Here is a 27,259-nt window from a genome sequence, read left to right as displayed (position 1 = left end):
GCACCACCTAAGCGCTTGCGGTTTGCTGTAAGTCTCTCCTACGGATCAAGACTGCCCAGCTCGACGAGACCCGAGTTCCCTGCCATCTCTGACCTTTTACCTACCTCATCAGCCCAGCTGAGAGTCGTAGGTGTGACGAGACCTGCGGGACCGGCTATCTTCAGAACCTGCACGACGCTTATCTAGCACGCCCACCGAGGGACCCTCGAGTGAGTGCACCTAGGGTTTGAGAAGCCCTAAACCCTGAGCAGCTCCAGCATCGAAGTCTGTCTCCCCAGCATCCACGAGATCTGCGTGGGGGCCCTTCCGCTCCTTGCTGTTCACCGCGTTGTCCGACCACTTGCCGACCGGCTTGTGGCCCTCTTCACGACGCACCACGTTTTGTTTCATCACTAGTCTGGTTGCTCCAGACTGGCTCTTGCTCCCCTTCAACAGAGGAGTACCAAGGACCCTCCTGGTCCACTCCCGATGCCATCTTGACTCCCCCGCTTGGGTTGCCACTGCCAAGATCCGCTGCCCCCTCCTGGGCCCAGCACCATCGACAGCAGACACCTTCGTGGGACAGCTCGCCCTCCATCCTGGTCGCCGCCGCGCCTCCTGGTCCGAGGAACAGCCGAGTCCGACGTCACCCACTCACCTGGTCGAGGTGACTTCAGCCGGTACCCTCCTGGTATCCACACGATCGCTGGCTAGCGGTTGAGAACTGAGTCCCCTCTGCTTTCAGGTTTCCTTCATCACCGATCCAGGCTTGGATCGCTCTGAACATCGTCACTGGTCGCCTGCCAGCAACTTCTTCTTTCAGGCTCCTGAGACTACACGAGGACTCCCGACATCTTGCCGAACTTCACGCAGCCGCAGCCTCCGGGCTAGGTAACTCGAGCCTCTCGGTGCTCCATCGCAGGTTCGCTCTACAAGTGTCCAGTTCCTTTTTCGTTTAGTCCCACTGATCGGATCACTCCGGAATCAGTACCTCCAGACTCTAACCATTCGCATTTCACTGTTAGTGTAGATGGTTTCTCGTGCCCCTCGGGCATTTGTGTAAAGTGTGCAACTGAAGTATTTTCCTAAGAGTTTTGTAGTGTGCTTAGCTCCCTGACTCATAAAGAGCCAGGGTAGTCTTGTTATAAATAAATATCCTTTTATTTTCATAACAACTTGTGTGGTGTCCTTTCACTTGGTGTTCAAGGGGTATATGTGATGGTAAACGGCTGGCTTAACACGCCCTCTAGAGTTTAGCCTAAGACTGCTCGTATCCACGCTACTAGGATAGCTGGTCTAAAAGGTTGACTTACAACCAATCATCAATAAGGGTCGTTTGGAATGATACACAGTGATCACTAGAATAGTGAGCACTACATATCAGGCCAACTTCTGACAGAGGCTTTAAAAGCATCCCAAATGGTTGAGAACGGTAGGAATTCAGAGTGATTACTAAGAAAATAATCAACAAAAAATGCCTTAAATGAGGAAGAAAACACTGGATCAAGAAGAAGAGAATTGTTAAATCGCCATCTTCTAGAAGCAGTGGTTTTGGGTAAAAAGTCTAAATCCATTGAAATAGGAGCGTGATCAGATAACAAAATAGGCCCTATTTCTGTGCACATAAGCGCTTGCGAAATGTTATGAGATACAAAAAAGTAATCAAGTCTGGATTGTGAATGATGCATCGGGGAGTAAAAGGTATATTCTCGTGTGGTTGGATTGCATAATCGCCAGGCTTCGAGAAGTTTGTGCAGTGTGATCGTGTGGATAAAAGATTTATGTGCTTTATTGAGAATAAATGAGGCTTTAGAGTTCCGATCTATGAAAGGATCGAAAGTCTGATTGCAATCTCCTGCCAATACGAAGTTATCATCCATGTGTAAAGTTATCTTCTTAGCTACTGAAAGCCAAAAAGAAGAGTCTCCAGCAGTGGGGGCATAAACATTAAAAAAAGAGACTGGAACATCCTTCAACTGCAACTTAACATTCAGCCAACGGCCATCTGCATCAGATTCTTGCAAAATGAATTTAAAGGGGAGAGACTTACGACACAGTATCATGACTCCATTACGCTTCCCATCACCATTTGAATAAAATACATCTCCTACCCAACCTTTTTTTAATTTTAAGGCTTCAGTGTCTATACGATGAGTCTCTTGCAAGAACACTATATCTGCATTTAACTTGGCCAGATGGGATAGAACCTTTTGTCTTTTAATGGGGGAATTTAGCCCTCTAACATTCCATGATACCAATCTTAGCGGCATAACAGATTAGAAAGAATAGAAATTGATAAAAATAACCAATGAGAGTGCATAATAATTGAACAAATAGGTGAAGTGCCTAAGAAAAGGAATACCTTACCGTTAATAACCATGACTGAAGAGAAGAAAAAAGAAGATATCAAAAATAGTAAGGGATGAGGAGATATTTGGTAAAGGAATTCAATAAAGTAAGATGAAACATAATAGAGGTTATGAAATGAATAGAGGAGATAGGAGAGTAAATAAAAAGAAACAAATATTGTTAACAGGAGATGCTGGAAACTGACAAAAATAATAAGAAATGCAAACAAAAAGTAGACAATAAGAAGAGGGCAAATATCATATGAAGGAGAGACACCAACGACACCCATAAAGTGAACAGAAGGATTTGTTAGAAGAAAAAGAAGAAAGAAAACCAAAGAGAGAAGTAGAATAAAAATGTAGGAGAGTGACATACCTACATAAGGAGAAAACAAGTAGACAAGAGGGAGGGGTGGAACCACATGGAATAGACGACACATCCAAGGTCAGCTGAGCGAATGGACCAGGAAGACATCACGAACAAGGATAAGGAACCTGTGGAAGCGAAGATAATGATGAGAAAAAACATTAGGATAAAGGAGAACTGGAACGAACAACAGTAGTAATAGTAGTAATCTAAAAGAACAATTGTATAAAATCAAACTGCGAATACTGTACGATAAGAGCTATACAAACTTAAAAGACTCAATTTTCAAACCATTAAAAGTAGTAGTGAGGAGAACAAAAATACAATCAGTAATTTAGAGAGAAATAAAACATCATTAAGCTACAAACACGTTTCAATGATTTACACAAACAAGAAGAGCCACCAACGACAGACAATGGTTAAGCACTTAAATTCCCTAGTATAGTTTTATCCAAAGATGGTGCATCCACTTCCAGCCTCCGTTGTTGAAAGATGCTATAATGATCCAGAAATTTCACAAACAAAAGGAAGGTGCACTCAGCACAAAGGTCATTCAGATCCACAAGTATTATCCATTAATATTTCAAGTTTATTCCAGGTAGGCAAATACAATCGGCAAACAGCCAACGCGTTTCGTCCCTTTTGCCAAGGAACTTCTTCAGGGCTAAAGATCAAAGGGATACGGCTAATTACGCAAGAGCAACTTCTCAGTAGCCAAAAAATCCATTAGTTGCACAAAGTTCAGCACATGTGTATCCCAATCAGATATGGTTTCAAAGGTAACTTCCGTATTCTTGAAAAGTTCATGGCAGCATAATGAACGACATCATAGGTGAATTCTAGATTACTAAAGGTTTCATGGTAATTGTACTCCCAATTTATAATAGCATGGAGGGCAGCATGATAACTGACAAACAGTTATCATGCTTCCCTCCATGCTATTGTGCAACTAATGGATTTTTTGGCTACTGAGAAGTTGCTCTTGCGAAATTAGCCATATCCCTTTGATCTTTAGCCCTGAAGAAGTTCCTTGGCAAAAGGGACGAAACGCGTTGGCTGTTTGCCGATTGTATTTGCCTACCTGGAATAAACTTGAAATATTAATGGATAATACTTGTGGATCTGAATGACCTTTGTGCTGAGTGCACCTTCCTTTTGTTTGTGAAACAAGTTTCAATCATTAACCGATGAGGAAGAGCCAGAGGACTCCATGGCAGAAGGTTTGCACGAGTTTATGAAACTTTGCAGACGCAGCGGGTCTTCGTAAGTAGTTGTTCGGTTATAATAAGTAACCTTGAATAAGCATGGGTGAAAGAGACCATATCTGGCTCCTAAGAGGCGAAGATCAGCTCTCATATTTAGAAAGGCTTTATGGCGGTTGGCAGTAGCTGAGGCATAGTCCTGAGCAAAAAACAGGGAGGAGCCTGACCAAGTAACCTTTGGAAAAGATTTAACCGCCGCCAATACCTTCAACAAATCTGTGTATTCTAAAAAATACAGAATAACTCCTCTTGGTCTTTGTGAAGACGAGGTTTGAGAAGGTACACAGCCTAGCCGGTGCGCTCGTTGAATGTTTAGTGTTGTACCCTCTGGCAGATGAAGGAATTTTGGAAGAAATGATTTAAAGAAAGTGAGGGAGTCGGACCCCTCAAGTCCTTCTTCCAAACCATAAATGCGTAGATTATTCCTCCTGTTGCGATTTTCCTAATCCTCAACCAGTTTTTGGAGCATCGAAACTTGAGATTGAAGATGAGAGACCTTAACACAAGATTCTTTAAACTAGGTAACACTCTGCTCGAATGAGGAGACCCTAGTTTCAAGTTGAGACCAGTTGTCTGTTAAAACCTGCAATTTAGTATTAGTCTCTTCCATAAAGGGACGGAGAGCCCTTATTTCCTCCAGTAATAACTCCATAGACACTGGTGACGCCGATTTAGGAGGCGAAGGAGGGTCCTTTTTCAATCGCTTAGTATTAGATTTCCCCAAAGCAACTTGAGAGGACTCCATTATGGTATCCAAGGTTTGAGAAGATGACGAAGAAGAGTCTTCTAATTTGGAAAATTTGGAAAAAATCCTCGAATTTTTCACAAAATCGTGCTTTGGCTTGGAAGATGAATGGTATGGCGTCTTTGTTCTGCCCGTAAATCGTTTAGGAACTCTTAACATAGGCGCATTCTAAATCTGGTGCATGCGAGTTTTCTCTGAAAATTCCAGGTGCAAGAACTCCCATGCTCTCGCTCATATGGGAAATAATTTCTGGCAGCAAGCCCACGGAAATATATTTTAATTTCTGCTCGGTACTTTACTTTATTTCAGCCCTGAAAAGACCAAGTTCGTCTACCCAATCCTAAGGCCAGAAAAGAAACACAGAGGGAAACCCAATGAGCCCAGTGGGCACCTCTACTCGCCACATGGGGTCTTATTTACAAGCCCTTTGCGCCACCGGTGTGTCACTTATTCCCGTGTTAAAAGTGACGCACCAGCTGCGCAAGGGGATTGTAAATAAGCCCGATGATGTTTTTTTCTGCCGAAAGAAGAATAAGCATTGGCATTGCCAATAGGTCTCGCCTTTGGGATGTTGTAGGTGTTTTGCGAGAGGTATTGGCACCAGCAGTCGTCTCAGGTCATACATACATTCAACGCTGTTTCAACTGCAGTCTCGGGCCATATATCGCTTGGGCTATTGCCTCCTTGCACACGTCGAGCACTACCGACACTCAGCACGGCTGCCTCCACCGCAGTCCCAGGGCTTAATCGCGATGTTACTACAGTTGTCCCATAGGAGCTGTGGTAGCAGATCACGCATGCAGTATGCGATCCGTGTGCCCTGGGAACACTCACTGCCAATGATCTGGGGAGTAGCGAGGGAGATGGGCGTTGTAACAGCAGTAACATTCTAGGGCGCATGAGTGCAGGAATGCGGCTCCCTTCGGTACTTATAGCTGCCCGTCACAGGACTCCATTATCATCGGGGTCCTGAATGTCGGGTGTTCCAGGTGACATACAGGCGTCTGGCTTTGGCGTAGTAAGTACTTGAACGAGGCCCATGGCTCTCAAGATAAGGTCACGCTGTTCCTCTTGCTAACTGAGGTTCTTTTCACTATCTTGCGTGTTACTACAAGCCACCGCCCCCTCTAGGATCCATGATGTGAGGGAATCCTACATTACATGTAAGCCTGTTTTTTCCTCTTTTTCGCCATTTCTTCATTTTGGATGGATGCCTCGAGCTACACGTTCACGTGCCGCTAATTTTAAAGTCAAGTTCACGTAGTCTCTTTTATTAATCACATATACCGACAACGACGGAGTTAGCGCATATGTCATTGTGATACCGGCATAATTTGTCCGTTAATCTGAGTATTTGCCAGGTCACATTTGATTCAATCGCAGTGAGTGCTAGAAATTCACGCACTTCTATTACCACCATAGGTTAAGACTGTAGTACTTATGGCTGCACAATGAAGAGCACATATGTCAGTATGAGTGTAGTCACTCTCACCACAACTCTGCAATTCCTCCAATGGCACTAAATCTATAATGTTGTCATGTTTGTCTCTCTTCATGTTTTTTGTTTTGCAGAGTCACGTTGCTTTCAGGAATGCTGAAGGCCTCATGGTAACCGTAAGTTGTGAGTTTTTTGTATGTCACAGGTTAGGGTATACCTTAGCGTGTGTATACCGCCGTGACATTTGGTCCTGAAGAAAGCCTCTCTATGGGTATTTAGGAGGCTGAAACATGTAGACCACTTTCTACTACCACTTGGGGATGTTTCTGGTCAATTTAACCAGTTCCACACATCCTCTTCACTAATTGTTTTTAGCCTTGCCTTATCTCTCCACCAATAAATTCTTTCGGGCAGGTAAAGGCAATTTTATCTCATCGCACTATCACTTTTTGCACCTCCACAAAATCAAAAACCCTCTTTGCTGTAAGCAGGTGTTGCAGCACACCAGAGAGGCACTCGGCCTGTCTAGTGGGGACCCAATGATGAAGCATGTCACCAACTAGGTTGGTGAGTGAGGGTTCTTTTAATAAAGAAGAGTGACTCCTTTTACAATGCTCTTCATCCAGTCAGGATTCACTCTTCTGTTGTTTATTTGTATGTTTAACATTATGCACTTGAAACAGCTAAATTGTGTATATACAACATCACAACAGGAGTTAAGCAGGTAGTTGTGTGATACGTACAGAAATATATAAAGTAGCGGTGCGATATTTACTACAAGGTACATGTACGGTACTGTATTCCGCACTTGTGCATTACATGCGTTCAACAGCAATTTACACGGCGGGCATGTGTTTATTTTACACAGCAACAGTAAAGTAAAATGTCATATACGCACCACATGCTTCAAATCTGCAAAGCACTCCTCTTGCCCTCTCTCTAAAAGTAAACTGTAATGTACACGTCACATCCCTACTTACCGTACACAAGTAAACCGTGCTGAACACACCCTGCCCCTGCTTACTTGCCAACAGTGCGTGCACCCCCACCCAGCTTTCTTTCACAGGCTGCTTCTGCCTGCAGTGAAAGAGTAAAGATGTGCGTGCACCCCGCTCGTATCCTGCCCGACTTCCTGTACGGGAATAACCCTGTAATGCACATGCCTCATCCTTGCTTCCTCTGTGGAAGTAAACCCATCGACCCTGGCTGGCCTCACACATCCTTGGCAGAGGCTCACAAGAGCCTTTGTATGATTTAAAAGATGCGCTTTTAGTAAACAACAGCTGCAAAGCAACAAGTCTAACTTTAAAGCACTTTGTGGGGAAAGGTGAAACGTAATGTAAAACCGCTGTCTAGACATAAAAAGCAAACCGGAATTATGCGGCAGAATCCGGGCATGTCCAGATGGGGAGGGAAAGGGTCGGACACTCGGATCCTCACCAGTTTTGAACACAAACAGAAAGTTAACAAGACGCAAAAGTGAAAGCAGGCTGGCTGGCGAGTGGTGTGCGATGTGCGCGCACCATGACGAGAGAGGAAAGCCATATGGCGCCTCTGCTCGTCATTGTGCGCGTAACCGCACGCCCGTCGCCAGTGCACGCGCCAGTGGGCTGAAGCGCTTCCCCAAAAGTGGATTGCATGGCGGCACGATGCACGTGATTGTGCGCGTGTTCGCCATGCAATCCACTTTTGGGAGCACTTTTGGGAGCCCCTCTTACTAGAGTCTCGCATAGCGATTGCGTAAACGCAATAGCTAGGCGAGACCTAAAAAACCAGGAGGTTTCTGGGACTACCTGCACTGCTATGGCACCCAGCTTGGGGTGGGAAGGGGCTTGCATTATGTGGCATGTGATTTGTTTGTTTTTTACACCATATCTAATCATCTCATGATTTGAAAAAAAAGATTTTTGACTAAATAAAACCTTTTTCCCTGTACTATGAAATGAATGTAAAGGATTACTATGGAATGAATTTAAAGCCTCTAATTTGTTTAACATATTTTAATTGGGTGAAACTTGGAAGGAGCTTTACACTTATGAGGCTCTGAAGCAGCCCCCCATTCCCACTTTCCTTCCAAACACATTTTATTTATAATAATATGCATTAAAATAGTCCAAGGGAGCCGGTATGAAGACATCTAAAATCTTCATCTCAGGAGAGGAAAAAAAGCACAAACAGAAAAGCTGAAAAACACGTGTACGGACCATAGAGCTAACATGGTCCAACACAGATAAGGGAGAGTCAAACTTCACTTCTAAATTCTTCCCTGTTGCACTGGGATTGGCTTTGGGCCCTGTGTGGCAGACCAGAACAGAGAAACTTCAGAAAGGAGAGTCTTACATGGAAGAGCATCTCCGTCTCTTTACGGTTCAGCTTTAAGTGATGATCATGCATACATTATTCAACCTGACACAGGCAGGCATAAAGTTGGGTGGCAACGGCAATCACATCATTGGAGATTTATAATATGATTTAATTGTTGTCTGCATACACATAAGTCCAACCCATGTGACAGACAGACAGAGTACTTTATTGTTGATTAATAAAAATCATTACAAACAAAAAATATATTAAAAACATTAAATTGTGCATGGACACAACAAGACATTGTAAAGTGTAAAATAATATCAAAAGATACATTATTTTTCAATACAGTAATCACACCATATTTTAGGAGTATTTAGAACATTTTTTCCTCCAATTCCTAATGTAAAGTGCCAACCCTCTCCGGTTGACTTACTGTTTCTACTATTAGAAATCAGAGGTTTCACACTAATCACAAAAAACAATGCTACATTATATATAAAACTAATAATTAAATATCTAAGAAATTTTGTAAGAATTGCCTCGACTACCTCGTATTTTAAAATGAAAAAGTAAAAAAGTCACAATTAAAATGCCGCAGATAAAGTGCCACTGTGCAGTTCCTTTTTAAAAGGAGCCTTTCTCAAAGTCATCTAAGAATTGTTTACACTACCCCTGTTTTCAGAATCAATAAATAAAATGCCATTGATAAAGTGCCACTGTGCAAATCCTTTCAAAGAAGCCTTTCTTACATCAATCAACATTCTATATAGTTATCAGATTATGGAGGTATAGTTGACAACAACACCTTTGGAGCAGAATCGTTGAACAGGCCGATTATTGATTATCGCAAGCCCCTAACATCAGGTGACACACTCAACAGTTAACTTTTTTTCTACAATGAAAATAAACTTTACGAACTGTGTGGTCAGATGAGCCAATTTCCCGGAAAGGCAAGTTGTAATTGTTTGGCGGCATTGCCTCACCCCATTTTATTTAACAATGGATTTTAATAAGGCTTTCCTCTCTTCTAGCAGTTGAGGACAAATGGATAAAATATGCAATAATGATTCATTATGAAAGCTGCATAACCTAGAGCTGTTTGAGGTCAAATTTTGTACCCATAGGGGGGCTCCATCCTTTGTGGGATATCTCCTAAATCGTTGCAGCAAAAATGTGTCTCTTATAAATGGTTTTAAATGGGAAATAGGATAAAATTGTGGCTCCAATTTGGTGAATGAATTGATAACCGGCCATGCATGGCTTTTTTTTTAGCAAGCTCATCCTTATCCAATAAAATCGTTAGGAAATTAGCTGATTGGTTTAGTGTCTGTCTGAACACAGCTTTATTTCTAGCTACATCTTCAAAGGGCTGAGACTTAAAATTGTCTAGGCTCTCCGTTAAATAAGATCCCCAACCCTCAGCGTGCTCATACCCCATTATTTCCTTCCAGCAAAAATTTGCAAGTGTGCCTGGGTTTGAGCAAAAGAAGGAGTATAAAGAGTTAAAAAATGCAGGCTGCCTTATTAAAGATTGTCTTTTCAGACCAAATTCCAATCTAACGTTGGCATGCCCGATATTCTTTGGAACCCTGAAGACCGATTTAAAAACGTTTATCTGTAGATTATCAATAATTTTTGAGTCTTTCCCTTGAAAAATCACTAACCCATAGTCCAGACAGGTAATGAAAGCATTACCTTAAGTAAGTGCTCATGTTTTGGACATTCCAATGTGTCTCTCAGCTTTCTAAAAGCAAAAGACAGCGACGTAGCTTTTGCATCTAAATTAAGAAAATGCTATTTAAAAGACAATCTGTCGTCAAATGTAAGACCTAAATATTTATAACATTTTACAGTTTCAATCTTTAACCCATTAATGTTCCAAACTCTCATGTCTGATTTAGTCAAACCAATCGTCATTATTTTTGTTTTTTAGGTGTTCCTCAGTAAGCCATTGGCTAATATATAGTTGCTAAAAGAATCTATTAATCTTTGTAAACCTATGGGAGTATGGCTTAGCAGTATGGTATTATCTGCATACTGTAGATATTTTATATTTTGTCCGGCAAGGTTAGGCGAGTGAGCATTAACATTTTTAATATTTTAATATGTGAATGTAAATTGGCCATAAAAAGATTAAAAAGACAAGGAGCTAAGACACAACCTTGTTTAAGACCACTGTACGTTTTAAATCGGCAAGTTGTACAGCTATCATCCCCCACCTTAACCTGAACCCACCTATTGGAATATAGCAATATAATCATATCTATCAGGCGGTTTGGAATGTCCCATGCGGATAGCTTCACCCAAAGTAAATTGCGGGGGACAGAATCAAAAGCTTATTTGAATTAGCTGGATTATGCTTCCCTGCCATGAATCCGGGTCATTTTAAATTTAACAATGTCATTGAACAGAGGTGGCAGGATTTCTGACCAAAGATCTGTCTTATCCTTGAAAAGCAAGATCGGAATCCCATTGGGGCCTGGCGCACCATTTGATCTAATCCTGCTTATTGCCATTTTGACTTGATGTACCTTCCATGATTCCATAGCTAACGATTTGGCTTTGTTGTGATGTTGGTCATTTCTGATTGCTCTGCTGTTTCCATTGCTCAATGGACTTGACATGGGATAATTGATGTTATTACTCAGGGCTTTGTCTGTAGGGGCCCCATACAAGTTGAGGATAAAGGCTGCCCTGCATGGTTCAGGAATGTTGGCACTATTTGCTCTTCCACTACCATTTTCAAGGTTATTTAGTAGTCCACAGAATGCTTTCAGATTTTTCATTTTGCTGGCAAAGTGCAACATAGCCCATATTCCCTTATAATGTGTATGTTTGGCTTTCCATATTTCACTTTTGTATTTTCTTCTCAGGAGTTTTAAACTGCACAATTTCGAGGAATTCAGGCCACAATTTGGTTGCCGAAGGATTGCCCATGTAGCTTTATTAAGTTCCCTTTTTTGCTGGTGTAACCTAGTTGTATATCATCCTGATCTTTTTGGCCCTGTAGGATATCCTCCTGATATTGTTGTCGAGGGGAAACAATTTATTAGGGAAGCACAAAAACAGGGCCAGATTTCAACCATTTACTTCCCTTGACTTTTCTTGGTTAGCGCTCTGGCAATTGCAGTTTCTATAAATGCCCATATTTCCATCTGATTTGACAAATCCCACACTAACCTTTTCAGATTGTAGGCAGTTGGCCTGGTTACCATAGACCTTGGTTCAGGCAAATGATGAACCGATATAACTAGTGACATTACTTGTGGGTTATGGGCACTTTCTACTCTTGGGATCACCTGATAGTCACGAAGGGACGGTGCAAGATCCTTTGAGATGATGGTATAATCAATAGTGGAGTGTTGTCGTGAATATTTAAATGTTGGTACACTCTCAGTACTATTTTGTACGTCTTCCTGTATTAACGTGAGATTACATTTGTTAAGCAGGGAACGGCAGATCTGCATTAAGGTTCTGCTTGGTTTGGCTCAGTGTTTGGAGAACAAATACATGTTAAAGTCTCCTGAGATGATTAACAGTGTGGCTGGATATTGATATTTCAAAGTTTTGACTACTTCACATAGTGCAGTAAATTGAGATATCCTAACCGAACTTTATGTACTTATGTAAATATTAAATATTATTGGTTGTTTGAAATCCATTTTGATGCACAGGAGCCATGCTAGTTGAAAATCAGTTTCATGATGCTTGATATCCAGGGCCAATGGCACGAGCGAAATGCAAACTTTACGTACTCTTGATATCCAATAAGCGGGGCTTTAGACATATTCCACGTTTCCTGGAACATTAGAACTTCAAAGTTCTTTATGAAGGTTGCCATGTCTTGGTCCTCAAATAAAGTCGTTAGGCCGTGAGTATTCTATGAGCAAATATAAAAAGATTTAATTGTATTGATAGAACTATTTAGGCATCAATTATTCACTCCAGCTTTCCCTGTAGTGAGAATCTTCAGGTTGCAAAGCCAATCACATCATTGGATATTTACAGGCACATTATCATCTATCTATTTATTTATCTATTTGGGCATCAACAGGGATGTAATGCGCAAGCTTCAAATGGTGCAGAATGCTGCTGCACGACTGCTTTGCAGAATTCCCAGAATGTCTTCTGTCTCTAAGGCCGTGAGAGATTTGCATTGGCTCAGGGTGGAGAATCAAAAAAAGTTCAAGGCCCTGAGCTATATGTTTAAAATCAAGAACGGCATGGCACCTAAATATTTGCAAAATCTGGTACACCTTTACCAACCGGTTCGTTCATTGCGCTCTTCTGCTCAGGAAGTTTTTGAGATTCCTCGGATTAAGCTGGTAAGAATGGGCGGTCGCTCCTTCTCCTATCTTGGCCCACGTCTCTGGAATTCTCTCCCTCTGTCGATGCGTAAGGAATCTTTGTATTCAAATTTTCGTAAACAGCTAAAAACTTGGCTGTTTAATCAATAACCTGTCTAATCTGTTGTGGTTTTTTTTCCCTCTAAATCTCCTTTTTAGCTCTGCGCTGGGAAACCCTTTTTGGGTAGCGGTGCGCATTATAAAAATAAACTAACATAACATAACATAACAATACGATTTGATCGTTCTCTGCATACACATAAATCCAACCCTTGTGACAGCAACAATGAGGTTAGCAGGGCCATGGTTGAACAGCAAAGGGGACAATATTGATCCCTGAGGTGTCCTATAGAATAGTAAACTTAGACCAAACATTTAAGGACTGAAGTCCTCCTTTCAAGTATGCCAAACATGGGTTTTGGGGGGTGGATCTCAGGCTATAGCAAACTCAGCCCTTAGGAGAGCTGTGGACGAATCCATGGGACACCCCTGAATCCTACTCCACACTGTTAGAAAGTAATCTTCAATAGCACAGGCTTGCTTTAAAAGTATATACTCTCTTCTTATTTAAGCTTAGACCATGGCACTAGGCAATCCAAATATAAATCCAAACGTTCAACACTGAAACAGTCTTTTATTCATAATTTGGGCTAAGGAATTTATCTGATACTTTGCTGAATAGCTAATTTAAAGCAAAATTCAATGCTACCATCTTGCCAACATGGCTAAATGTTCAAATCATATACCAAGATAATTGTAGCATGAAGGCCGTTCCACCTCCAGCCCATTCGAAATATTCTTCCTGATTTTCAGAGTTTTCAGCCAGACGTGCCCACCATAGTCTTTTCAATACTACCAATAGTTTATGTCTGCTGCAGTATGCCTGTAATGTGTCCAATGCCCTTTCCAGCCCTTTACATGTGTGGTCTAAAAAGACAGTGTCTATAGAATAGTGACTGGTTGCCTACTGGATAGAGCACTGCCCGAACAGCAAAAATGCGAGAATGTTACCCCTGGCTTCACATTTACCTTTAAAGCCGGTCCTTCTCTTGTGCACAGGTCTCCAACTTCCCCGGGATCCTTGCTTAGCACTTTGTCTCAATATCAAACGAGGCATGAGGTGATTGTAGGAGGGTCTTGCTAAGGAGCCTTTATTATAGAGCTGGTGGAAAAAATGGACACCCTTCGGGAGTCCAGGATCATGGAGACCTGAAGAAAATGCACGTGTAAGGGTGATAATCACCGGTGTTCCTTAAGCAATGTGACTAGCAGCCTGCAACTCATATTTACGCCCCCAACCCTGCTAGGCTGGACCACAAGACTAGAAACTTTAGTACCACCATTAAAGTTAGGTGGTGGCCCTGGGCTGTCTGTGGCATACAACTATTTAATATGAACTTTCCACAACGTAGAAGTAACGCTGGTTACATGTTGGTTAGTGCTCCTATGCTCTAGCTAGTTAATATATCCCCAGAATGTCTTGGAAAGTTTTAAACTACACATTTCAAATAATTCAGCCCATTTTATGTCCATTTGTTGTCTCTTGCCCCTTCAATCACTTTTTATGTTGTTTTTTTAGTCTCCAGATCTTTTCTGCCATTAGCTCATTAATGGCTGGATCTTTAACCTCCTATGTCTGTTAAACATTCATTTTTCTTCTCTCGAAGCTGGTGAAAACCATTTATTGATCACAGCTTAACTCTGAGGGGAACATCTTAGAATGGCTCCAGTTTGGGGCCAACAGCTGCTGAAGGGACCATGCCACCTTCCCTGAGAGATTCAACGACTCAAGACCAAACAGACACTGACCTACAGTTAGCACTTATTAATGCTAGGTCTCTGGTCAGACATAAATATGAAATTGCTGACTTCATCACAGACTACAAACTTGACATATTATTCGTATCAGAAACATGGGGTGATGACTCATCGGATTCTGATTTTAATATTGCGGCCCCACAGGGTTATAGAGTTTTCAGAAATGATAGGCAATTAAAAAGAGGCGTCGGACTGGCATTGATCCTTAGGAACAAACTAAGTTCCTTTTGTTCAATAATAGCCACACCTGATTGTGAAGCCTTGCTTTTTAAAATTACTTCCTCTGATCAAGATTCTTTTAAAGATCTTCTAATCTATCGTCCTCCAGGCCCCAGATCTAACTTCTTAGTTAATCTCCACTCATTGTTAGAGCTCAGTCTCCACTCTAACTTCTTTACAATTCTAGGGGATATGAACTTTCACCTAGAAACAACTGAAGATAGAGATACTGAGGAGCCACTTGATATGATATCAGAGTTTGGCCTTAGACAGTTGGTCTATGGTGCTACGCATACTGCAAGACACACCCTAGACGGCCTGTTTACCAATAACCCGGCCATCTCTAATTTATCTACCCTCCCGTTAATCTGGTCTGACCATCATGCCATTCTTTGTAAATACAAATTCATACGTACCAATAGCCCTAACGCGGCTAACTCAAAGATCATTGGCAGAGCATGGCATAAAATTGACCCTACAATTTTGGCCAACGAGCTAGCAAAAAGCCAATTGGAGGTGGAGAAGGATGTGGAAATCTCAGTCAAAAAATATACCACCTGGCTTGAGACCAACTTCGCAAATCTAGATCCTAGTATATGGATTAATAAAAACAGGAAAACACCATCTGCCCCATGGTTCTCTGAAGCTTTGAGAATGGACAAACAGGCTTGCAGAAGGCAAGAAAGGATTTGGCGTAAAAATTATGAGCCACTAGTAAAAAAAATCTATTTAAATCCATGCTCTCAGATTTAAAAAATAAGTTGATCGGGGAGAAAACTCTCTACTATACAGTACAGATAGAAAAAGCTGGTAGTTCCAGTAAATAACTATTTCGAACTGTGAAAAATCTGACTACAATCACAAAAGATGATTCCGTTAATTTTAATCAAGAATTTTGTGATGCTCTGGGTCTCTCCCTTAGAACAAAGGTAGAACAAATCTATGATCGGTTCACCCACTCCACGCCAAATGGCAATAAACTTGAACAAGAAATTAGTAGGAAGGTCTCTCTTTTTAATTTCTTACTGACTTCTCCTATGCAAATCATCAAACTGATCTCCATGGCCAAGTCAGGCTCTCTGGAAGACCCTTGCCCCCCTAAGATCCTACAAAATATCTGCCATTTTATTGGACCATATCTATCTAAGATATTTAATCAGATGATAGAGCAAGGATCCTTTCCCACTGTGTGGAATCAGGCTTGTATCTTGCCTCTTCTAAAAAAAAGTCATTTGGATGCAACTGATACAGCCAACTATCGGCCCATTACGAGAATCCCTCTTCCAGCCAAGATAATTGAGAAAACCATGAATGCGGAACTCTCCACTTTTATTGCAGCCAATCAGATTCTAGACCACAGCACAGAGTCAGCTCTGATTAAGACTACAGAAGAAATTCGCTCTTCACTGGACAGCGGTGAGTCAGCAGCCTTGGTGCTGCTTGACCTATCCACTGCATTTGATACGGTGGACCATACTCTTCTGGTTCATCATCTACAATCAATTGGGATAGGAGGTAAAGCCGGCACCTTTCACCCTTCCATGCGGTGTTCCGCAGGGCTCATTGTTGAGCCCCACACTCTTTAATATTTATGTAGCGGAATTCGCACCACTGATAAGAAGTTTTAATTTGATTCCCACTTCTTATGCCGACGACACCCAGCTGGTGATCTCGCCAGTGGATAAGGACATTATCCAGTCATTAAAACTCGATGATTGTATGCTCACCCTAAGTCACTGGATGAGCACTCATTGCTTGAAATTAAACTCAAGCAAAACAGAGGTGATTATGTTCGGAAAGCTCTTTCCACCTTGGTCCCCAGATTGGTGGCCAGATAATCTTGCCACCCCTGTAGATAAAGCTAAAAACCTTGGGGTTATTATAGATGAAAAACTTAGCTTTAAAGCTCAAGTCTCCAAGGTCGTGTCCTCTTCGTTCTTCACGATTAAGACTATAAGAAAAACGTTGCCTTTTATTCCAAAATCCTCCAGAAAGTTGGTTGTAACTTCCTTAGTCTTGTCCAAACTTGACTACTGTAATGGACTATACATCAATGTGCAATCTACCCTCCTCAGGAAGTTACAGGCAGTACAAAATGCTGCCGAAAGATTGATTCTGTACATACCTACATATCAGTCTGTCAGATCAGCAATGCGAGACCTTCACTGGCTGCCAGTCGGTCAGCGGATAAAGTTGAAGGCACATAAGGCACTGCACAAAGAAGGGCCAACATTTCTAGAGGACCTTTTTAGATGGTATTCCCCAAATAGACCTTTGCGTTCGGCTAATGCCAATCTGATGCCGGTGGTCAGGGTTAAAAAGATGAACTGGGGGGGAGGAGTTTTAGCTACAATACCATCAAGGAATGGAACTCCCTTTCACTATATCTCAGAAAAATTCCCTCCCTTCTTGAGTTCAGAAAACAACTGAAGACCTGGCTCTTTTAGCAGCAGTAGCCTTTAGCACAGTATGTACCACTGGAAGCGCCAAGACACCTTAGGGTATTCGTGTGGTGTATAAATTTAATTAACATAACATAACAAAACATTACCTGAAGCAGCATCGCCATCTTCATTTAAGTGAGAGGACTACAAGCTTAGCAAAGCGACGAATTGAGCTAAACCTTTCCAACGCGAGAGTAAGAAATTAGATTGTATGGTCCACGTCATATGCTCATATCTGCCGCCCTATAAAATGAGCAGTATTAGGGGAGGGCCATTTGCTTCAGTGTTCTGAGAAGAGTGAGCACTTCCTAATTTCCAAGGAATACTAAGATAAAGAACTCAGCAGAACACATGGAGAGAAATGATACCATAATCAATACTGTACAATAATGAGTGGTGGGGTTATAGCTGATTGGAATATCAGCGTGCAATTTCTGATTCAAGGCTCTTACCTGATGAGAGTGTAGATTATTGAGCAAATCCCCCGACTTGTGCTTTCTCTAAATAGCATTGAAGCTTTAGGGAATACCCACATGTCTATTCTGCCCAAAAAATTATCTTCATCTACTGTGGATGTCAACGAGTTTAAATGCAAATCTGAGCCCTGTGCCTCCATTTAAGACCCAACACCCACCAGGATAACCCTTCAGAGCTTTAACATCTGGCCTCCTAAATGCATACTTCTGACTGATGTAAACTAAGATAACACTCATGCTGGATTCTAGAGACATGTATCTCCTAAGCAGCAGATTTATCTCAATGTACACAATGTAATTTCAATCCACCCTTAAAGGCCTATTAGCTTTAACACATGTTTTGCATAATAAATAATATTTATAAGGAACAAGAGCCACCCATATGTCCTTGTGAACTGGGTATTTGTATTAAACAAGAAAAGGTCCACAAGGAACTTATTTGATTAGTACATTTATCACTACGGAGTAAAAATTATACTCACAACCGATTAAATCAAAAAACAACAGAAAGTATACCAAGGATTGTCTCACTTTGCCAAAGGAAAATACAATAAATGTAACTACTTAAATAGCCTGGAGAGCTTATTTACTTCAGCCGAAGTAAATATGATTTATTCCATAAGTCACAATTATATCATAAGCAGTTTATATTTTTTCAGGCACAATTGAAAAAAGTGAAAAGAGGTGAAGAATCAGAGAAGTAAACCCAGTGAAGTGATCAAAGCCTACAAGGTGAACATAATATTTAGAAGGTCTTAAAAACAACAATGAGAGGCATATAACAATATGACGAGTCTTTTTTGCTCTCCCTTGGTTGGTGTCGACGACGTTTCAACCCACTCTGGATATGGGGTCTCTTCAGGACAATTATCTGGGAACTAAAAAAGGGAATAGTAAGTGCCTGATGATAGATTTAACCCACTAATGGTTAATGTAAGGACTCCAGATTGATGATTGGTTTACCTATAGGTACTCACGACAAGGAATAGAAACAGGGCGACTGATGCGCTTGATCTTATCCAATGAGATCTATAATAAAGAAATCATAGGCAACCTTATAGTATATAGCAACTTCATGGTACAATGCCAAGGTGCACTCTTATCTATGGATTCGAACTATATCATTATGCCTGTCTCAGAGTTAACAAATTATTTTAATGACAGTCTGACCTCTATCATAAAAGGGGCCATCAAATCATAGGCAACCTTATATTAGAACATTGGAACGTTGGCAGCTCCATTGAAGACAATGGAGCGCTCCGGGCTAATACTGGCCGGTATAAGCCCGGAGCACCAACATTCCAATGTGTCTTTGTTCACAGCTCTGGCTGTGAACAAAGACTTCAGGGAGCCTGAGGGGATTTCAATCCCCTCGCGCTCCCTGAAGGGCTTTGTTTTGGTAGAACATTCTGCCCTCTAGTGGCAGAATGTTCTAATAGCCTTATAGCCCTTCGTGGCAGGGCTATACCGCTGTTAATGGCCCGCTGCTGTTGTTAAAGTCCCTCGCCTTCGGCTCGGGCCTTTAACGCTGCAGCGGGCCATTAACAGCCGGTATAGCCCGCTACGGCGGGCTATAAGGCTATAGTATATAGCAACTTAATGGTAAAATACCAAGGTGCACTCTTATCTATGGATTCGAACTATATCATTATGCCTGTCTCAGAATTAACGAGATATTTTAATGACCGTCTGACCTCTATCATAAAAGGGCCATCACTTGATACCATATTGTGTCATAAATATTATCTCCATATGGGGCACGTATCTAGATGGTTGACTCTTAAGCTGATTAAAAATGACCTATTAGTCAATTACCCATCTGTTAAATACAGACCCTATCGGAATATACCTAATAACGGGGTGCTGTGTACTGAGGACATCTATTGCTACAACCAGTGGGGTTATGTAGTCACTATCGTTCTATACATCTAAGGGTCACTCACTTAAAAATCTATTTGATCCGCTGTGTCCGTACTCTTTAGGGATTTCAGCTTGGATTCCAGTTTAAAGACACGCGGATAAACAAAGACAGATGAGGTGTCTGTGTAAGGGTTTAAACTCAGTAACACCGTCTGCGAGGGATCAAAAGCGAGGAATTTATTCAGTATGCAACATTGGAATGGTTCTTATATAGTATGCCAATTCAATCACTCTATTTATATACATACGCAAATTACTCACATTGGCAGCCACAATAAACCGCTGTGTCCGTTGTTTTAAGGGCTCGCTGCTCGCTTTCAGCACGAAATGCGGATAAACAAAGACGGGAAATGCTTCTTGTATGAAGGTTTAAATTCAATTAGAACATTGGAACGTTGGCAGCTCCATTGAAGACAATGGAGCGCTCCGGGCTAATACTGGCCGGTATAAGCCCGGAGCACCAACATTCCAATGTGTCTTTGTTCACAGCTCTGGCTGTGAACAAAGACTTCAGGGAGCCTGAGGGGATTTCAATCCCCTCGCGCTCCCTGAAGGGCTTTGTTTTGGTAGAACATTCTGCCCTCTAGTGGCAGAATGTTCTAATAGCCTTATAGCCCTTTGTAGCAGGGCTATACCGCTGTTAATGGCCCGCTGCTGTTGTTAAAGTCCCTCGCCTTCGGCTCGGGCCTTTAACGCTGCAGCGGGCCATTAACAGCCGGTATAGCCCGCTACGGTGGGCTATAAGGCTATATTAAACCGTCTAAAGGGGATGTAGAGCATAAGAATAATTATGGATTGTCCCACTAGAGTCGTTCTTTATATGGGGGATCGAGAGTGTAACGTATAATACTTACTATTCTGGGAGGGACGAGTAAAGTGTCCGATCTGACCACTCAATCGAAAAACGCGAGGTGTGTACCACCCGTAACCCGGAAGTGCTAAAATAATGCCCGGGAGATTTACACATGCGCTAAAGAGAGAGCAAAACTGATTCGACAGCGGCCATTTTGGAATGGTGTATAAACTCTTCGTGTTAATCGGTTATCTCTCATTACAACGATAACATTCTTTGTTAAAATGCAATTCATTACAGAATACAGAAATTACACAATATTCAGAGACATGACTTTAGGCAAGCAGTATTCCAATTTATACTATTACTCTCTATTTATTTACTCCTTAATACTCAATAGGGACTTAGGAGAAGAAGGAAGGGGGAATATTTACAGTCTAAAAACGGTACCTTATTCTTAAACCATACAAGTGATCTAACCGATCACCTATGGTATATCAACACAGATATTTAATGAATAGAGCCCTATTCAATTCTTCCTTTAGTGCAGGCTAATAAACCTACGCCATTCTTCTAAACTGTTCAGACCTTTGCTTGTCGATTGGCACTTGTCGATCCATTTACACTCCAGTGTTTGCAACAGCATGGACATATCTCCACCCCTGGATGGCAGTTTTGCTTTTTCAATTACCTGCCATTCGATGTCATCGGGTGAATGTGCTTTTTCTTTGTAATGCTCTACCAGTGGGGCATTTTCTGTTGCACAACGTATCCTGCTACGATGTTGGCAGATACGGGCTTTAACTGGCTGGGAGGTTTGTCCAATGTAGATTAAGCCGCATGGACACCAAATGCAGTATATAACATTGGATGTAGAGCAGTTTGAAAAATCGCGCAAAGTAAGATTTATACTTTCATGGGAGAAGAACTTTGTTTCCCTAGTGAACTTACATGCGACACAACTTCCACACTTATAGTGTCCAATTATTGGAGGTAGAGCCCAGAGATCATTAATACTGGTTTTGGATTTAGTGATACTCGTATCAGAATGGACCAAGTGATCCCTTATATTTTTCCCTTTTCTGAAAGAGAAGCATGGTAGTTCATGACCGATTTTAAGGGTATTCAATGTAGGCCAGTGTCTTTTAATAATCTTTTGGATTTGTGTACTTAGGGGACAGAACGTAGTTACACATACCAATTGGGTAGATGGTGTTTTGACAGTTTTTTCCAAAAGTGTTTCACGAGGGCTAAACCAAGCTCGTTTCATTGATGTTTTGATTAGTCTCTTAGGGTACCCTCTCTCTTTCAATCTTGTACTCAATATGTTAGCCTCTTGGAAAAAATCAACCTTCTCAGTACAATTCCTTCTGAGCCTTAAAAATTGCCCATAAGGTAGGCCATCTTTCAGGGCTCTAGGATGAAAGCTTTTATACTGGAGAAGGGTATTTCTATCCGTAGGTTTACGATAGAGGGTGACATTTAGTTGATTATTGTTATTTCTGATTTTCAGGTCCAGAAATGGAATCGACTCTTTATCTGAGTTAGATGTAAATCTCAAAGCAGATTGACATTCATGTAGATATTTGATGAATGATTCAAGATCTGACTCATTACCTTTCCAAATAAAAAAGATGTCATCAATATAACGCCTCCAACATCTTATGTTGTTAATAAATGGGTTAGAGGCGTCATAGATGTGTCTTTCTTCAAGGGCACCGACATAAAGATTGGCTAGATTCGGCGCAAAAATAGCGCCCATGGATGTACCTGAGCATTGTTGGTAGTACGAGGTATTAAATTTGAAATAGTTCATGGTCAAAGATATTCTAAGAAGGTCAATTATAAACTCAGTAGGAACCAAAACAGGGCCTGGACGGGTGTTAAGAACAGATCTAATTACTTCCATACTTTCAGCCTGCGGTATATTAGTATACAACGACTCTATGTCCATTGTAACCAGTGTCTCCTCGGTGGGGTTATAATCCATCCCTTCTATTAGATTGATCATGTATGTACTATCTCTAACATATGCAGGTAGGTCGGGAACATAGTCTTTGATAAAACTATTTATGTAGTTTCCCAGGGGTACTACTCCAAGAAAGGAGTTGATGAAGGTTTTTTAAATAAACAAGAATTTGATTATCTGAATAAGAAACTCCCTAGGACTCCGGTCCTATACACCCTACCAAAAATACATAAGGACCTTGCCAATCCACCGGGCAGGCCTATCCTTTCAGGATGTGGATCGGTGCTAGAACCCCTGGGAAACTACATAAATAGTTTTATCATAGACTATGTCCCGACCTACCTGCATATGTTAGAGATAGTACATACATGATCAATCTAATAGAAGGGATGGATTATAACCCCATCGAGGAGACACTGGTTACAATGGACATAGAGTCGTTGTATACTAATATACCGCAGGCTGAAAGTATGGAAGTAATTAGATCTGTTCTTAACACCCGTCCAGGCCCTGTTTTGGTTCCTACTGAGTTTATAATTGACCTTCTTAGAATATCTTTGACCATGAACTATTTCAAATTTAATACCTCGTACTACCAACAATGCTCAGGTACATCCATGGGCGCTATTTTTGTGCCGAATCTAGCCAATCTTTATGTCGGTGCCCTTGAAGAAAGACACATCTATGACGCCTCTAACCCATTTATTAACAACATAAGATGTTGGAGGCGTTATATTGATGACATCTTTTTTATATGGAAAGGCAATGAGTCAGATCTTGAATCATTCATCAAATATCTACATGAATGTCAATCTGCTTTGAGATTTACATCTAACTCAGATAAAGAGTCGATTCCATTTCTGGACCTGAAAATTAGAAATAACAATAATCAACTAAATGTCACCCTCTATCGTAAACCTTTGGATAGAAATACCCTTCTCCAGCATAAAAGCTTTCATCCTAGAGCCCTGAAAGATGGCCTACCTTATGGGCAATTTTTAAGGCTCAGAAGGAATTGTACTGAGAAGGTTGATTTTTTCCGAGAGGCTAACATATTGAGTACAAGATTGAAAGAGAGAGGGTACCCTAAGAGACTAATCAAAACATCAATGAAACGAGCTTGGTTTAGCCCTCGTGAAACACTTTTGGAAAAAACTGTCAAAACACCATCTACCCAATTGGTATGTGTAACTACGTTCTGTCCCCTAAGTACACAAATCCAAAAGATTATTAAAAGACACTGGCCTACATTGAATACCCTTAAAATCGGTCATGAACTACCAATGTTCTCTTTCAGAAAAGGGAAAAATATAAGGGATCACTTGGTCCATTCTGATACGAGTATCACTGAATCCAAAACCAGTATTAATGATCTCTGGGCTCTACCTCCAATAATTGGACACTATAAGTGTGGAAGTTGTGTCGCATGTAAGTTCACTAGGGAAACAAAGTTCTTCTCCCATGAAAGTATAAATCTTACTTTGCGCGATTTTTCAAACTGCTCTACATCCAATGTTATATACTGCATTTGGTGTCCATGCCGCTTAATCAACATTGGACAAACCCCCCAGCCAGTTAAAGCCCGTATCTGCCAACATCGTAGCAGGATACGTTGTGCAACAGAAAATGCCCCACTGGTAGAGCATTACAAAGAAAAAGCACATTCACCCGATGACATCGAATGGCAGGTAATTGAAAAAGCAAAACTGCCATCCAGGGGTGGAGATATGTCCATGCTGTTGCAAACACTAGGGTGTAAATGGATCGACAAGTGCCAATCGACAAGCAAAGGTCTGAACAGTTTAGAAGAATGGCGTAGGTTTATTTGCCTGCACTAAAGGAAGAATTGAATAGGGCTCTATTCATTAAATATCTGTGTTGATATACCATAGGTGATCGGTCAGATCACTTGTATGGTTTAAGAATAAGGTACCGTTTTTAGACTGTAAATATTCCCCCTTCCTTCTTCTCCTAAGTTCCTATTGAGTATTAAGGAGTAAATAAATAAAGAGTAATAGTATAAATTGGAATACTGCTGGCCTAAAGTCATGTCTCTGAATATTGTGTAATTTCTGTATTCTGTAATGAATTGCATTTTAACAAAGAATGTTATCGTTGTAATGAGAGATAACCGATTAACACGAAGAGTTTATACACCATTCCAAAATGGCCGCTGTCGAATCTGTTTTGCTCTCTCTTTAGCGCATGTGTAAATCTCCCGGGCATTATTTTAGCACTTCCGGGTTACGGGTGGTACACACCTCGCGTTTTTCGATTGAGTGGTCAGATCGGACGCTTTACTCGTCCCTCCCAGAATAGTAAGTATTATACGTTACACTCTAGATCCCCCATATTAAGAACGACTCTAGTGGGACAATCCATAATTATTCTCATGCTCTACATCTCCTTTAGATGGTTTAACTGAATTTAAACCTTCATACAAGACGCCTTTCCCGTCTTTGTTTATCCGCATTTCGTGCTGAAAGCGAGCAGCGAGCCCTTAAAACAACGGACACAGCGGTTTATTGTGGCTGCCAATGTGAGTAATTTGCGTATGTATATAAATAGAGTGATTGAATTGGCATACTATATAAGAACCATTCCAACGTTGCATACTGAATTAATTCCTCGCTTTTGATCCCTCGCAGACGGTGTTACTGAGTTTAAACCCTTACACAGACACCTCATCTGTCTTTGTTTATCCGCGTGTCTTTAAACTGGAATCCAAGCTGAAATCCCTAAAGAGTACGGACACAGCGGATCAAATAGATTTTCAAGTGAGTGACCCTTAGATGTATAGAACGATAGTGACTACATAACCCCACTGGTTGTAGCAATAGATGTCCTCAGTACACAGCACCCCGTTATTAGGTATATTCCGATATGGTCTGTATTTAACAGATGGGTAATTGACTATTAGGTAATTTTTAATCAGCTTAAGAGTCAACCATCTAGATACGTGCCCCATATGGAGATAATATTTATGACACAATATGGTATCAAGTGATGGCCCTTTTATGATAGAGGTCAGACGGTCATTAAAATATCTCGTTAATTCTGAGACAGGCATAATGATATAGTTTGAATCCATAAATAAGAGTGCACCTTGGTATTTTACCATTAAGTTGCTATATACTATAAGGTTGCCTATGATTTGATGGCCCCTTTTATGATAGAGGTCAGACTGTCATTAAAATAATTTTTTAACTCTGAGACAGGCATAATGATATAGTTCGAATCCATAGATAAGAGTGCACCTTGGCATTGTACCATGAAGTTGCTATATACTATAAGGTTGCCTATGATTTCTTTACTATAGATCTCATTGGATACGATCAAGCGCATCAGTCGCCCTGTTTCTATTCCTTGTCGTGAGTACCTATAGGTAAGCCAATCATCAATCTGGAGTCCTTACATTAACCAATAGTGCGTTAAATCTATCATCAGGCACTTACTATTCCCTTTTTTATTTCCCAGATAATTGTCCTGAAGAGAAAACCTATCCAGAGTGGGTTGAAACGTCGTCGACACCAACCAAGGGAGAGCAAAAAAGACTCGTCATATTGTTATATGCCTCTCATTGTTGTTTTTAAGACCTTCTAAATATTATGTTCACCTTGTAGGCTTTGATCACTTCACTGGGTTTACTTCTCTGATTCTTCACCTCTTTTCACTTTTTTCAATTGTGCCTGAAAAAATATAAACTGCTTATGATATAATTGTGACTTATGGAATAAATCATATTTACTTCGGCTGAAGTAAATAAGCTCTCCAGGCAATTTAAGTAGTTACATTTATTGTATTTTCCTTTGGCAAAGTGAGACAATCCTTGGTATACTTTCTGTTGTTTTTTGATTTAATCGGTTGTGAGTATAATTTTTACTCCGTAGTGATAAATGTACTAATCAAATAAGTTCCTTGTGGACCTTTTCTTGTTTATTGCATAATAAATACGTCAGACCTACTGTCCTTGTTGTAGCTTTTCATAATAAACAGATCTGTCATTTGACATCTGACATAACTTTTCTAAAATGAACCAAACAGGCCTATAACCTTTGTGATTGGTTTGTCATCGTCATCATCTACTCAAACCTAATATATTGAACATAAGCTTCCTTACAAGGCAGCCATCAGACAATCAGTCACCAAAATTACAAATATGTATGCAATTACTGTTGGAAACTCCATATAAAACATCTCTTAAGGAAGGATAACAAGGATTAGAACAACACACAGCTTCTACCACAAGGGCTTATCTAAAGGGGAGATTAACAAAGTTAATCTGTGTGATTCTTTGTAATAAAATACCAGTCTGCAGACTTGAACAATAAATACATTTCACAAGTAAATGAGATCTACTACCTTTGTCACAAGTATTCATGATAAACAGATCAGAGCTATGGTATCTGACCTAACGTTTCCCAATGAAACAATTCAGAATATACCCTTCATCATGTTGTCACTCTAACCAACTGCGGCTTCCTCTGTTGCACATAAACTGGCAACCATCAGGAACACACCCATAACATTACCTAATAATACACATTTACAGTACACAAAACAATTTACAACCACCAAGGGAGTAGCCAGGAAATTCAAATACTCCCCAGTTTGAACTAAAGGTCTGATGGCACAAAGCAAGCGAAGTGAGAAAGCCCAAACCTCCCTAGAAGAGCCTCCTTGTCTCTTCAATACAAACATCTATCCATTTATCCTTTCACCCTTTCATCCAAATGCTGATATCCATCATTCCCCTATTACATTATGCCATTCATTCATTTTTTAATCCATCATTCAATCTTTCACCCTTACATACATCCATTGGCCA

At 40.9% G+C, this 27,259-nt stretch overlaps 1 long non-coding RNA gene across 1 annotated transcript in view; it reads right to left on the bottom strand.

Moving 5' to 3' along the window:
* Positions 1-27,259, bottom strand: part of LOC146809625 (uncharacterized) — a 133,802-nt gene that overhangs the window by 54,653 nt on the left and 51,890 nt on the right. Inside the window, exon 4 of the long non-coding RNA XR_014965573.1 lies at positions 2,704-2,822. This is a non-coding gene — a long non-coding RNA (uncharacterized LOC146809625). The remainder of the gene's footprint in view (positions 1-2,703; positions 2,823-27,259) is intronic.

This window comes from Triturus cristatus, chromosome 7 (genome assembly GCF_964204655.1).
Source record: "Triturus cristatus chromosome 7, aTriCri1.1, whole genome shotgun sequence".
Classification (NCBI taxonomy): Eukaryota; Metazoa; Chordata; class Amphibia; order Caudata; family Salamandridae; genus Triturus; species Triturus cristatus.
Note: the sequence above shows the minus strand (reverse complement) of the source record. Positions and strands in the feature narration are given on the sequence as shown.